Raw genomic sequence first — 13,242 nt, 5'->3', positions numbered from 1 at the left:
ATTGTAAAGTTCTGGCTAAATGGAGCAATATGGATTACATACAGGAAATTTGGGAAATGTTTACAGGAATCACTGTGTAACCACTGCAAGCCTATGATTTCCATAAATTGTTATTTTTCGCCTCAAATGGCACTTTTTAGTTCTTTTCTCAATACACTTTAGGGTCCTTTCACACGGGGCGGATCAGTTCTGATCCGCCCCGTGGATATCCGCTTGCTCAGCGGGGATCACTCCGTCGATTCCCCGCTGAGCAGGGAGATGACAGGTCCGTCTCTGCACACTGCGCAGGGACAGACCTGTCACAGCGCCGCTCTCCCCTATGGGAGATCGGATGACGACGGACCGCAGTGCCCGTCGTCACCCGATCCAATCCGCAGACGGATGGAAAAATAGCTTTTTCCTCCGTTACACTTTTTCGGATCGGAGCGAGTCGGATGTCAGCGGACATGTCACCGCTGACATCCGACGCTCCATAGAGCTCTATGGAGCACCCGTTCAGGTCCGCTTGAAAAACTGACAGGCGGGCCTGAACGGGACGTCAGTGTGAAAGGGGCCTTACACTTTACACTAAACACAGTGTTGGTGTTAAATAGAAGGCTTCAATATTTTAGGGAGCAACAGAATTTGCTAATGACGTAATCTTAAAGAGGAGCTCCAGTCTGGAAAAGAAAAATGTAAAAGTCAGCAGCTACAAGTACTGTGGCTGCTGACTTTTAATATAAGGACATTTACCTGTCCAGGGATCCCATGATGTTGGCATCCTGAGCCAATTTGTCAGTCGGCTTTGGGTGCAAACGCCAGCATTGTAAGTAAGGGAAACTGGGGTGACTGTCAGTGGAGCCTTCAGGCTTCACAGCCGGTTTCCTGCTGAGAGTCATGCTGCACTTTCTGAATGATCCCGCTGTCTTTTGAAACCTGTATGTGTCCCAGAAAGCATCGGGGGGAGGGGGGGTGGGTGGTTGCAAACGTTCGGAGATCGCCACAGCAATCTTACATGAAAGTGGGAGTGGGTACCTGTCAAAACCAGATACCCATTCCCCCCCAAAGAGTGCCAAAAGTGGCAGGGGAGGGTGCGAACAAGCGGAGCTTCCTCTTTTGGGTGGAGCTCCACTTTAAGACGCCTTTCACACGGGGGTGGTGTGGGTATTAGTGGTAAAGCACCGCTAGTTTTAGTGGCACTTTTCAGCCGATAGTCGGGTGCTTTTAAAACCCCTACTAGCGGCCGAAGAAAGGGTTAATAGCGCCTGTGTTGTGGCACTGCTGAAGCACTCTGGCTTTCACATTGGGGTGGCTTGGGAGGCACCTTTTAGGTGCTATTTTTAGCACTAAAAAGCCTGAAAAGCTCCCTGGTATGAAAAGGGTCTAAGCTAATCAAGAAGGATGGCCCATGTATTACATGAGCATTGGTAAATGTAGCTGGACAGTCAAAGGCAGAAATGGGCAACCTCCACACTTTAGCTGTTGTGGAGCTACAAGTCCCATGACGCACTGCAAGACACTTGAAAGCCAAGGGCATAACTGACAGAGGCATGGTGGGATTTATAGTTTCACCACAGTTGGGAGTGCCAATGTTGCCTTTCTCTGGTCTAAGGTTTACTGGTTGCATCAGTCAGATTTGGTTCAGGTGCAAAACCTTTAGACCCCGTTTAGATTTTTTCATGTGCATAGAAGTACGTTTTTTTGTTTGTTTGTTTGTTTTTTTGTAGGGCTAGGCATGTTTCGCACTATGGGGCTGATTTACTAAAACCGGAGAGTCCAAAGTCTGGTGCAGCTGTGCATCGTAGCCAATCGGCTAATTCTAAAATCTACATGTGTTTTTGATGGATTGCAATTGACTTCCATGTACTTTCCAGCACACTAAAACGCAGGAAAAAAAGGAAATGTCATATTTTTCAAAAATGCACAGGGCTAAGATGAAAAGAGACAACATTTTTATTATGTGAAAGTTGAACACATGCATTTTAAACCCATTAAAAGGCAACAGTGAAAACAGGTATCTGTTGAAAGCAAGGACAGTTTGTATTAGGCCGCGTACACACGCGGGGACTGTTCGCCCAACTTTGTCCGTCAAACAGTTTCGGCAAACAGTCCGCTCAAAATTAGCATGGACGGACATGGCCACACACGACGAACGAACAGTTTGCTGAAACTGTGCGCGATGACGTGAACGGCACGTACGACGGGACGAAAAATACGACGTCCTATACACTGCATTATAACTTTCGGCGTGTAAATCCTTTCTGAGCATGCGCGGAACTTAGTTTGACGAACAAGCCTACACACGGGCGGACTGTTCGCTCAAACAAGGTTTCAGCGGACAGTTTTACGGAATTTCCGAAAAACCTTGTTCGTCAAACTGTCCGCTGAAACTGTCCGCTGAAAGCCCACACACGAGCGGACTGTCCGCCCAAACACTGTTCAGCGGACAAAGTTGGGCGAACAGTCCGCGCGTGTGTACGCGGCCTTACCCTTACTACTTCATACACTGGGTGGAGAGTCGTTGCTTTCTAAAATCGGTGCACGTTAAGCTCCTATTTTTCTGTGTTATGCAGCAAGCGCTGGCACGTTTCTCATATACGTAGAAAATGTTATCATGTTTATTTGTTTTAGGACATTGACAAAAAAGGGTTTTGGATCTGGTTTTACTTTTAGGAATTTGCTTTCGTACATACTTGCGTATTACGATACTTTCATTAGTTAGTAATACTAAACACACACTGTTTAATTTAAGTTGGCCCCTCTGTTTCTGTATGTGGATGATGGCACTAATTATTTTAATTAAAAAAATACATCCAAGTTTTTTCCTAATTGTTGTTATACAGCTGTCACATGGCCCAGCTCTTTCCCAGCCTGTCTGCAGGGAAGCATATTTCTACCAGAAATATCTACACATCAGTCTTAGCCCTTGTACACACGGTCGGAGATTCCGACGGAATGTGTCCGCTCGGACCGTTTTGTCGGATATTCCGACTGTGTGTGGTCTGCATCGGACTATCCGACGGACCAACTTTTCCAATTCGCCGGTAAAATTTTCCGACAAAATGCTCCGATCGGACATACTCCGATCATGTGTAGACAATTCCGATTGGACAAAGTGCCACGCATGCTCAGATCAAATTCCTACACCAAAGCTATTGGCTACTAGCGTGAACATAGTCCCGTCGTAACGAAATAAATCAATCACGTTGGATTTTCCGACAACTTTGTCCGACCGTGTGTATGCAACAGTTTCGGACAAAATCCGACTGATTTGGTTGTCAGAATCTCCCACCGTGTGTACAAGGGCTTAGAATACATGTAATATCCCACCCCGATTGTGTTTAGCTTGGTTAGTGGGCATGGAGGAGGAGGGAAGGGAGTATGTTGTCATTTTACCAGTGTGTATATGCCCACATGTGTGACTCTATAGTCACATGGACTGCTCAGATGTGATAAGTAGAAAATGTTCCGCATAGAAACTCACTGAAAACTGAGCATGTGCAGAGCTGCCACCCACAGCTTCAAATTTCTAGCTGAATTGGGGACATGAACAGAAGGTGAAGATCAGCAGGATCCGCCAGGTTTTTTTTAGAATATAGAAAATGAATCTCATAGTGAGTGAGTATGAACAGCATGTATTACACCATTTATTGATAGTTTATTTTTTATTTTTTATGATGTGGTTTTAGTGGCACTTTAAAGTGGAGTTCCACCCAAAAGTGGAACTTCTGCTCATTTGCCTGCTCCCCCCCCCACCTCCAGTGCCACAGTTGGCACCTTTTTGGGAGGGGGGGGGGAGTAGATACCTGTCTTTCAAAGGTATCCTGATACCATTTCCAGGAGTCCGGGCTGCGACCTTTGACGCCATCGATGGGGCTCCCTCCTCCTTCTCCTGACACCGGGCCAGTAGGGGAGAGGAGCGGAGCCTCGCGTATGTGCAGTAGGGTTCCCAGCGTGAAGCCGTAAAGCTACAATGCTGGGTTGCCTTACCCACAATGTTGGCCGCAGCACCCAACAGCTGATGGAAACATCAGCTGCGGTGCCGACATTCTTGGACTGCAGAACAGGTAAGTGTCCTATTGTTAAAAGCCAGCAGTTGCAGTATGTGTAGCTGCTGGCTTTTAATTTTTGCAGCGGAGGGTGTACCTCCACTTTAATAAAGCAAAATCTAATATTATTACAGAAGAAAATCAAGTGACACCTTAGAAAACCAAACTATGTAAAAAAAAAAATCCTGTTTACTGCATTTTTTTTTTTTTTTTTTTTTTAACGTTTTGAGCCCACTGCAGACATATGAGAGTAAGGGGGAGGTTACACTGCATGTCATCAGAGGCATGGTCTGAGAAGCTGGCTAAATTTTGGTTGCAATGAATCTGGTGGAGCTCAGATTATAGAGTTGAACATTAGCACAATTGCATTGTTTTCTGGATTGCATTAATAGTTTTTCAAGATGTATTTTTTTTTATTAATTACATTTTTTTTATTTTTGCCTAGAGTTGCTGCTTAGTCTTCTTCTATAGATCATGTATATAAGGACTGCCTGTGTGCAATACTTATTTAGAAACATAAGTGTGCTGTGTGTAAGGATTTACTTTGCTGTTAGTCATTCTTTAGTCACCTTCTTCCTTCTAAAAGTCTTAAAATGAGCAGCAGATATAAATAAGTATGTAGCAGCCAGCAGACCTGCCGAGCAAATGTTTTCTTGTGCCAGGGGAGAAGTAGGGAAAGAAAGAACTCATAGTGTGCAGTCATTTGCCTTTCCTATGAGTAATAAGTCTTGTTTGTCTTGAAAATAATAAATGTATATAAACGCCATGTTGCCACATCACCAGTTCCCAGTGTCTAGCCGTCTTCTCTGCCTTTAGTGGAACAATACTCTAATGGTTAAAAAAATATAACAGAAGCCTGTCACAGTTTGGGAAATGAGTTTGCTATGAAATATCAGATTCTGTGCTTCTTTTTAAATGAAAGCCATTAAATTGTGTATATGTGGGAGTGAAAATGGGCCGCTTTTCTTAAAGTGGTTGTATAGTCATTTTTGGGACTTTTACCTACAGGAAAGCCTATAATAAGGCTTACCTGTAGGTAAAAAAACCTGTACGGTTTAGAAAATATTCCCCTCGCAATGCGCCTCTGACTGCAGCGGCGCATGCGCACAGGGGATTCTCGGCTGAAAGCCCGGCAGCGCCAGAGCCGCAATACCCGGAAGAAACGCAGAGGGAACATGTCAGCTCCCTTGGCGTGGATTGGGCTAGATGTCGGGGCCTCGTTCTAAGGTAAGTATATCATAATGAGCTAGTATGCAGTGCATTCTAGCTCATTATGCCTTTTCCTTTGCAGGTGGGAAAAAAACAAAACACATCAGCGGGTATACAACCGCTTTAACATATGCCAGCTGCTGCCTGAATCTTTGGGCTGATGGGCTGGGTGGCACTCATTGCGGTGTTGGCTTCTCTTTGCACTGTGCTATGTTGATGGACTCCGCATGTTGACTTACCACATGCTAGCCTCTTATATTGCCACCAGTATTAAGGCTGGGTTCACACCGCTGCGGGTGGGAGACCCGGATGTGATTCGCACCGCACTGCAGTGCAAATCACATCCGATCTCTGTGCGATGCGAGTTCAGCCATACAGATAGTATGGCTGAATTCGCATCGCACCCGCCGCAAACTCGCACAGGACCCTTTTTTTGGTCCGCAGCAGAATCGGATCGCATGAGTGTTCACACCATGCGATCCGATTCCTGTCCGAGTTTGCAGATCGCACTGCGATATGCGGACGGATCTGGGGGTGTCATTAAGATTTCATTGACACTCCCAGCAGTCCGCATAGGGCAGTGTGAACTGCCGGCGGGAGGCATGCGATGCGGGAAAACGCAGCGGAGTCGCGGCGTTCCCGCATCGCTCCGGTGTGAACCTAGCCTAAAACCTCGAGCAGTGTGGCACTCGTTTGTACAAAAATCTAATTACTTAGGGATCCCAACACTTGTGATTCCTGTAGCACAGGGGTGCCCAACCAGTGGCCCGCGGAGCCCTCTGATGTGGCCTGCGACCTCCTGCTCTGTGATGGAATAGAATAGAATACTGTTATTAATAGTAAGTTTATTACTAAAATCACAGTGTATATATGAGCATATCTGTTCTGCAGTGTTTACTGGGCTGCTTTCAAACTGATCCACAGGTGCAGAGCAGAGCACTTGAGGGTTTCCTGTACTGAGGCATAGGCCCATTTCACACAGTCAGTCCGACCCAGTTGGACCCTCCATTCACTTCTAAAAAGTACCAGATGTAAATGGACTTGTGTCCGTTTACAAACGCCTACCTCCAATCTGATCTGCAAAAAAAAAAAAAGTAGAGTGGGCTCTATAGAGTATAGTGTACTGCCATGCACCCGCTCTGCTCATTGTGGCCCGCGAGCGGTTAACAAGTCGCTTAGGTGGCCCTCGCTCTTCAAAAGGTTGCGCACCCCCGCTGTAGCCACTTTGAAATAATGTTACCACAGAATAACGAGACAGATTTCAGTGGCTGTTTCTCACATAAAAGATATAATTTGGCTGTTGTTGCAGCCAAAAATCGTTCTCGTGTCAAAAAGCACAATGGTGGCTGGTTGAGGATAAGCTTTGGAATGGTTGTGGACGTGCGCTGAGGGAGCACGTTTCAGGGGTGAGACACAAATATACTTATGGAGGATGATGTCATCACTGATGAGCATTCTCCATCCTTCCAGGAAGATAGAAGATGGCCGTGTTTAGTACCAGAAATACACACCACTCATGGAAAGCACAGACAAGTCAGTGTTCCTAGATAACAAATGTGTGGTCTATAATTTTGGTGGCTTTTTGTAAGCTGTAGTTTTGATTGGAATGAACCTTGCAAAGAAATTGTGCATTGAGAGCAATATGTAGGTTGCCATTGTAAGCCTCCTCCATCTGAAAATGCTAGCTCTCTATAGGCAAGTCAGAATTTCTGATTTGGTTGGATGCATGCTTGTTTTTGGTCGGCAAGTCATACAGGCAATGACAGCCAGGCAACTGTTAGTAATGGCAGCCCTCGGGTTTCCTTTTTAGCTTTTCATGATGAAGGTAAAACCAATCCCAATGCCTGAACACAATTTTGCAACTTTGACATGTACATATCATCACAACTTACTTATGTATCCAGGTGGATAATACCTCTTTGTTCTAAAAAAAAAAAAAAAAAAAAAAATTGGGCCTTAAAGTGGTTTTAAAGGCAGGTTAAGAAACCAAAAACCTTCTGTGCACAGCAGCCACCTTCAGTCCCTCTAATACTTACCTGAGCCCCATCTCGATCCAGCGATGTTGCTCAAGAGACTCGGCTGCCCAGGTGGGCTCATTTGGCTCCTGCTGTTACCATCATCATGGTTCCCTCAATGAACTGTAGCTCCCCAGTGCCGACAGCACTCATGCAGCCCCAGACCACGACACTCCACCACCATGCTTGACTGTAGGCAAGACACACATGTCTTTGTACTCCACCTGGTTGTTGTCACACACAATTGACAACATCTGAAGCAGATAAGTTTATCTCGGTCTCATCAGACCACAGAACATGGTTCCAGTAATGCATGTCCTTAGTCTGTTTATCTTCAGCAAACTGTTTGCAGGCTTTCTTGTGCATCATCTTTAGAAGAGGCCTCCTTCTAGGAGGACAGTCATGCAGACCAATTTGTGCGACGTATGGTCTGAGTACTGACAGGCTGACCCCCCAACCCTTCAACCTCTGCAGCAATGCTGGCAGCACTCATACGTCTATTTCCCAAAGACAACCTCTGGATATGACGCTTAGCATGTGCACTCAACTTCTTTGGTCGACCATGGCGAGGCTGTTCTGAGTGGAACCTGTCCTATATTAAACCGCTGTAGCTGTTTCAGGGTCTTGGCAATCTTCTTATAGCCTAGGTCATCTTTATGTAGAGCAACATTTCTTTTTTTCAGATCCTCAGAGAGTTCTTTACCATGAGGTGCCACGTTGAACTTCCAGTGACCAGTATGAGAGAGTGAGAGCGATAACACCAAATTTAACACACCTGCTCCTTATTCACACCTGAGGTCTTATAACACTTAACAAGTCGCATTACACCGGGGAGGGAAAATGGCTAATTGGGTCCAATTTGGACATTTTCACTTAGGGGTGTACTCACTTTTGTTGCCAGCGGTTTAGACATTAATGGCTGTGGGTTCAGTTATTTTGAGGGGACAGCAAATTTACACTGTTATACAAGCTGTACACTCACTGCTTTACATTGTAGCAAAGTGTAATTTCTTCAGTGTTGTCACATGAAAAGATGTAATAAAATATTTACAATAATGTGAGGGGTTTACTCACTTTTGTGAGATACTAGGGGTTATTTACAAAAGGAAAATCCACTTTGCACTACAAGTGCACTTGGAAGTGCAGTCGCTTTAAATTTGAGGGGTAGATCTGAAGTGAGGGGAAGCTCTGCTGATTTTATAGTTCAATTGTGTGCAAGTTAAAAATGCTGTTATTTATTTACCTTGCATGTCCCCCTGTGTGTGTGTGTGTGTGTGTGTGTGTATATATATATATATATATATATATATATATATATATATATATATATATATATATATATATAATGTGTGTGTATGTATGTATATTAGATATGTATAACATCTACATATTTCCTGTATAAATAGCTGCATTCCATTTAGGGAGGGATGGGGGGAGAGCAGCAAATAAAGTTAGTATCTTAAATTTCTTGCTTCACACAATGAACAATGCAGGAATTACCAGCAGTAGGTCTAGTATCAAATAACATTTGGAATCCATTGAAATCGAGTTTCTCCCAGGTGGCCCATGCCAGTGTAAACAACTTATGTTTTAATGTCACCCCTAGCCATGTAACTGAAAATGTTCAGCGGTTCACCTAAAGAATGACCGAATCGTCTGCTTTCTCTGGGAACAATTCAGCAATAATTTATTTAGGGTGGAAGAAAACCTAATAGAGGGTTAAGTGTTCAGTAGTAAAGTTGTGTCTCCGAAGTCCACTCTGTGTAACATCTTGGTGAAGTAGATTGTTGGAATGTGCCATATGGTCTTGTGCATTTCATAAATAAGGTCCACATTCTGGGAATCTTTGTTCAATTCCTATTTAGAGCTGAGTTTGCAAGCCCAGATATCACCTTGTAAAAGTAGCAGTGGCATTAGCACTGTGCTGCACATAGCCAGAGCTGTCGGGAGGTCCTAAGCAGGCTCCACCCACTACAGGCTGGCTGCAGAAAACTACAGGAGGGGGCAGAGACAAGACCAGTATGCAGTGAGCGGTCTTTATTTCAGGAAGCTCCTGCACAGAGGCAATGTTCAACACTGGATTACTGTACAGATCTGGAAGAATTGCATAGTAGGTGAGGATGAAAAAAGACACAAGTCCATCAAGTCCAACCTATGTGTGTGATTTTATGTCAGTATTACATTTTAGAGCTGCACGATTAATCGTTAAGAATCATTATCGCAATCTTGACTAAGGTGCCGATTCTTTCTATGCAAAGAATTCTCTCTGCTCTTCTGATATACTGTGTATATGTATATATGTGTGTATATATATAATATAATATAATTTTTAGTAGACACCCTAGAGAATGGTGGTTGTTGCAATATTTTATTTATGTCACACTATATTTGTGCAGCGGTCTTTCAAATGCAATTTTTTGGGAAAAAAATGCTTTAATGAATTAAAAAAACAAACAACTAACCAGTAAAGTTAGCCCCCTTTTTTTTTTTTTTTTTTTCTTTTGTATGTGAAAGATTTTACATTGCAAGAATCGTGATAGAATCGTGATCTCTTTATTCTAAGCAAAAAAAAAAAAAAAAAAACGTGATTCTCATTTTGACAAGAATCGTGCAGCTCTATTACATTGTATGTATATCCCTGTATGTTGCGGTCATTCAGGTGCTCATCTAATAGTTTCTTGAAACTATCAATGCCCCCCGCTGAGACCACCGCCTGTGGAAGGGAATTCCACATCCTTGCCGCTCTTACAGTAAAGAACCCTCTACGTAGTTTAAGGTTAAACCTCTTTTCTTCTAATTTTAATGAGTGGCTACGAGTCTTGTTAAACTCCCTTCTGCGAAAAAGTTTTATCCTTATTCTTTTAACCAAAGTCCCTCCCCCTACATCACGTAGGGTGGCAGACCACATAAACGTGCTTGGCGACAAGGGAAGGAGGGGTGGGAAGCTTGTTGCACCTTCACTGCCTGGCTGAGAACAGGTGTGAGTGCACCCATGAGAGGGTCCTATATATAATAAGCCCCCTTTCTAGAACATTCCCCATGGGTCACATGACCGTTTGGGATATCACCAATAGCCTTGCGACCCTTAACCCCACCCCCAGCACAATTTGCCATTCTCTTAAAGGGACATTAACCCAAATACATTAACCTGTATATCAGGGCTCGACAAAACCCGGGCGCCAGGTCGCATTGGCGACTATAAATAGCGACCTCGCGCCTGGGGCAGCACAGCTGGGGGTATCCTGTGTCTGTGGACCCCCCCAGCGTGATCGCGTCGGGCCGTTCCGCCGGCGGCCGAAAATTTAGGCCGCGGCTTTGAGGCCTTCTGCGGTCCTATGATTCCTTATGGAATCTGGCGCCCTCTTGTGGTCGCCGTTGGTATGACAAACCAGCAATGTTAATGAAGATTCCTCTGCCTGTATTATATTACCTGCCTCTTCTTCCCTTTATTTAGAACCCCCTAAACATTATATATATTTTTTATTCTAACACCCTAGAGAATAAAATGGTGGTTGTTGCAATACTGTCTGTCACACCGTATTTGTGCAGCGGACTTACAAGCGCACTTTTGTTGGGGAAAAATAATTTAGTTAATAAAAAAATAAGACGACAGTAAAGTTAGCCCAATTATTTTTTATATTGTGAAAGATAATGTTACACTGAGTAAATTGATACCCAACATGTCACGCTTCAAAATTGCACCCGCTCATGGAATGGCGACAAACTTTTACCCTTTAAAATCTGCATAGGCGACGTTTAAAAAAATTCTACAGGTTGCACGTTTTGAGTTACAGAGGAGGTCTGGGGCTAGAATTATTGCTCTCGCTCTACCGATCACGGCAATACCTCACATGTGTGGTTCGAACACCGATTTTAAAATTTTTTTTTTTTTTCTGCTTTATTTTAACTTTTTTTTTTTTCCACTGTTCTTTTAAAAAAAATGTTGTGTCAGTTTTATTCTTATTAAAAGGAATGTAAAAATCCCTTGTAATAGAAAAAGCATGACAGGTCCTCTTAAATATGAGATCTGGGGTCAGAGAGACCTCGGATCTCATATTTACACTAAAATGCAATTGAAAAAAAAATTGTCATTTGAAAAAAATAAATAAAATGTCCCTCTAAGAGCTATGAGCAATGACTTGGAGACGGGGGGGGGGGGGGGGGGCGACGGCGGCGCTGCTATCTTCCCCTCACTCGTCTCCATGTCAGGCCAGGGACAGGTCCGGATCGTCGTCACGGACCTGGCTCCTAACTTTTTAAGCTGGCTCCTAGATTCCAAGCAAATTTGTCAACCCCTGCTGTATATAGCCCTAAATGTTTACACTATTGCTTCTATTCTCTTATTAATAAAGGGAGGGGCGACTGCATGCCCATGCTGTCGGGCTCAAAGCCTTGAGCCCTCCTAGTTCATGGGAATACAGGCCGCACCTACCCTCCCCGAATACCAAAACTTATATGGCCTATTTAAATAATGACTCGACACACTTATTGACAAAGAATTGGGCGCTGCACTTACTTGGTATATTCAAATCAATAAATAAATAATAATCATATTCTGATAGTTTTATTGCATCATAAAATTCTTATATTTCAAACGATCAACTTCAAAACAGCTCAGTCTTAAAGGACTCGGGCATACATAAATCTTTTAACCGAAGTCCCCACATGCCGGGTTTGAGAATTTCAAGCCCGCTGCAATAATCTGGGTGCTTCTTCTTTTAACACACTGGAGTATATTGCAAATGACTGCATCCAATTATTAAAAGACCTCACACAGGTCTTCTCCTATCACCCTCATCTTTCTCATCTGATTTTTTTGTCATTTCTATTGACAAATTCTTTTGCTGATGGAATAAGCGACAGAATATTTACAAATTGGCCTTTCCATATTTTTTTCTTTAGTCTAAGGAGAAAGGTGGTAACCTAACGGTGAGATATCACATGGTAATGTCTCTTTAAAACACACTTCTGGTACCGATGTGCTAGATATATTAATCTCAGCTGGTAAAAGATATTGTGAATTAGCATTAGCTGACTGAATGTTATTAACCTTACCTATATTGCCTAAGCTGACAGAACGTCTATTTTCATTAGACCATACATTACCATAATTACTATTATCAATTGCAGGTGTATTCATAGTGTCGGCTAATCTGTTAATGGATTCCATAATGCTATTACGTGTGTGTGCTAACTCACCTATACCGCCAGGTGGCGCTGGAGCATTTGTTATATCTGAAGCAGCATAATGCTGCTCTCTGTTGCCTCCAGTGGCCATCTGTGGGATGTCTGTGATACTCACACTGCTTGCAGCCTCAAGCTGCAATAGTGATATAATGGGCAGGGTTTGTCTCTCCTCCCTTACAACAGCAGACAATGCTTCTGTCCTCTGTATAGGTGAGGCTCCTCTAGCCCGCCCAGCGCTGCCTCTGGGCAGCAACGAGGACTGGACCCTCCTCTTCTTTCCTCTCAGGCTGACCCGACGCTGCATAGTGGCTGCTGGTTCTTCCAGCCATGCTGTTCTGCTGTCTTCTCTGTCGTGTGACACCAGCCGCGGGAATAGACGGTTCATGGCGGCGGGACCGGCGGTTTTGAATGTCATTAACAGCTGTACTGTCTCTGACTTCAGGGGAATTGATAGACAATACCACCGGACACTGTACTGACTGTACCTCAGCCAAAATACTTTGCTCATTATCATTCTCTGCTAAAGCCAGGCATTTTCTAAGCCATTCTTCTCCACCTTTATCCCCAGCTTTCTCCAACACTTGTCTCATTAAGGTTTTCAAAGCCATGAATGATGTACTTCAGGAGCCTGTTTTCACCTTCACTGAGCTTGTTGCAAAGCTTGTTGCACCTTCACTGCCTGAGCTGTGAGAGGGTCCTATATATATATATATAAAAAGCCCCCTTTCTAGAACATTCCCCACGGGTCACATGACCATTTGAGATATCACCAATAGCCTTGCGACCCTTAACCCCGCCCCCAG

The 13,242-nt window shown here is 43.9% G+C and overlaps 1 protein-coding gene and 1 long non-coding RNA gene across 4 annotated transcripts in view; one reads left to right on the top strand and one right to left on the bottom strand.

The window, feature by feature from the left end:
• PAPSS2 (3'-phosphoadenosine 5'-phosphosulfate synthase 2) overlaps window positions 1–13,242 on the top strand; it is an 83,220-nt gene that overhangs the window by 26,681 nt on the left and 43,297 nt on the right. The window lies entirely within an intron of this gene.
• The window catches only part of LOC143930127 (uncharacterized), a 33,455-nt gene that overhangs the window by 9,852 nt on the left and 10,361 nt on the right, over window positions 1–13,242 (bottom strand). The gene's annotated exons all lie outside the window — the stretch shown is intronic.

The sequence above is a fragment of the Lithobates pipiens genome, unplaced genomic scaffold (genome assembly GCF_037356315.1).
Source record: "Lithobates pipiens isolate NorthernLeopardFrog02 unplaced genomic scaffold, aLitPip1_a1.2 Scaffold_25, whole genome shotgun sequence".
Lineage (NCBI taxonomy): Eukaryota > Metazoa > Chordata > Amphibia > Anura > Ranidae > Lithobates > Lithobates pipiens.
Note: the sequence above shows the minus strand (reverse complement) of the source record. Positions and strands in the feature narration are given on the sequence as shown.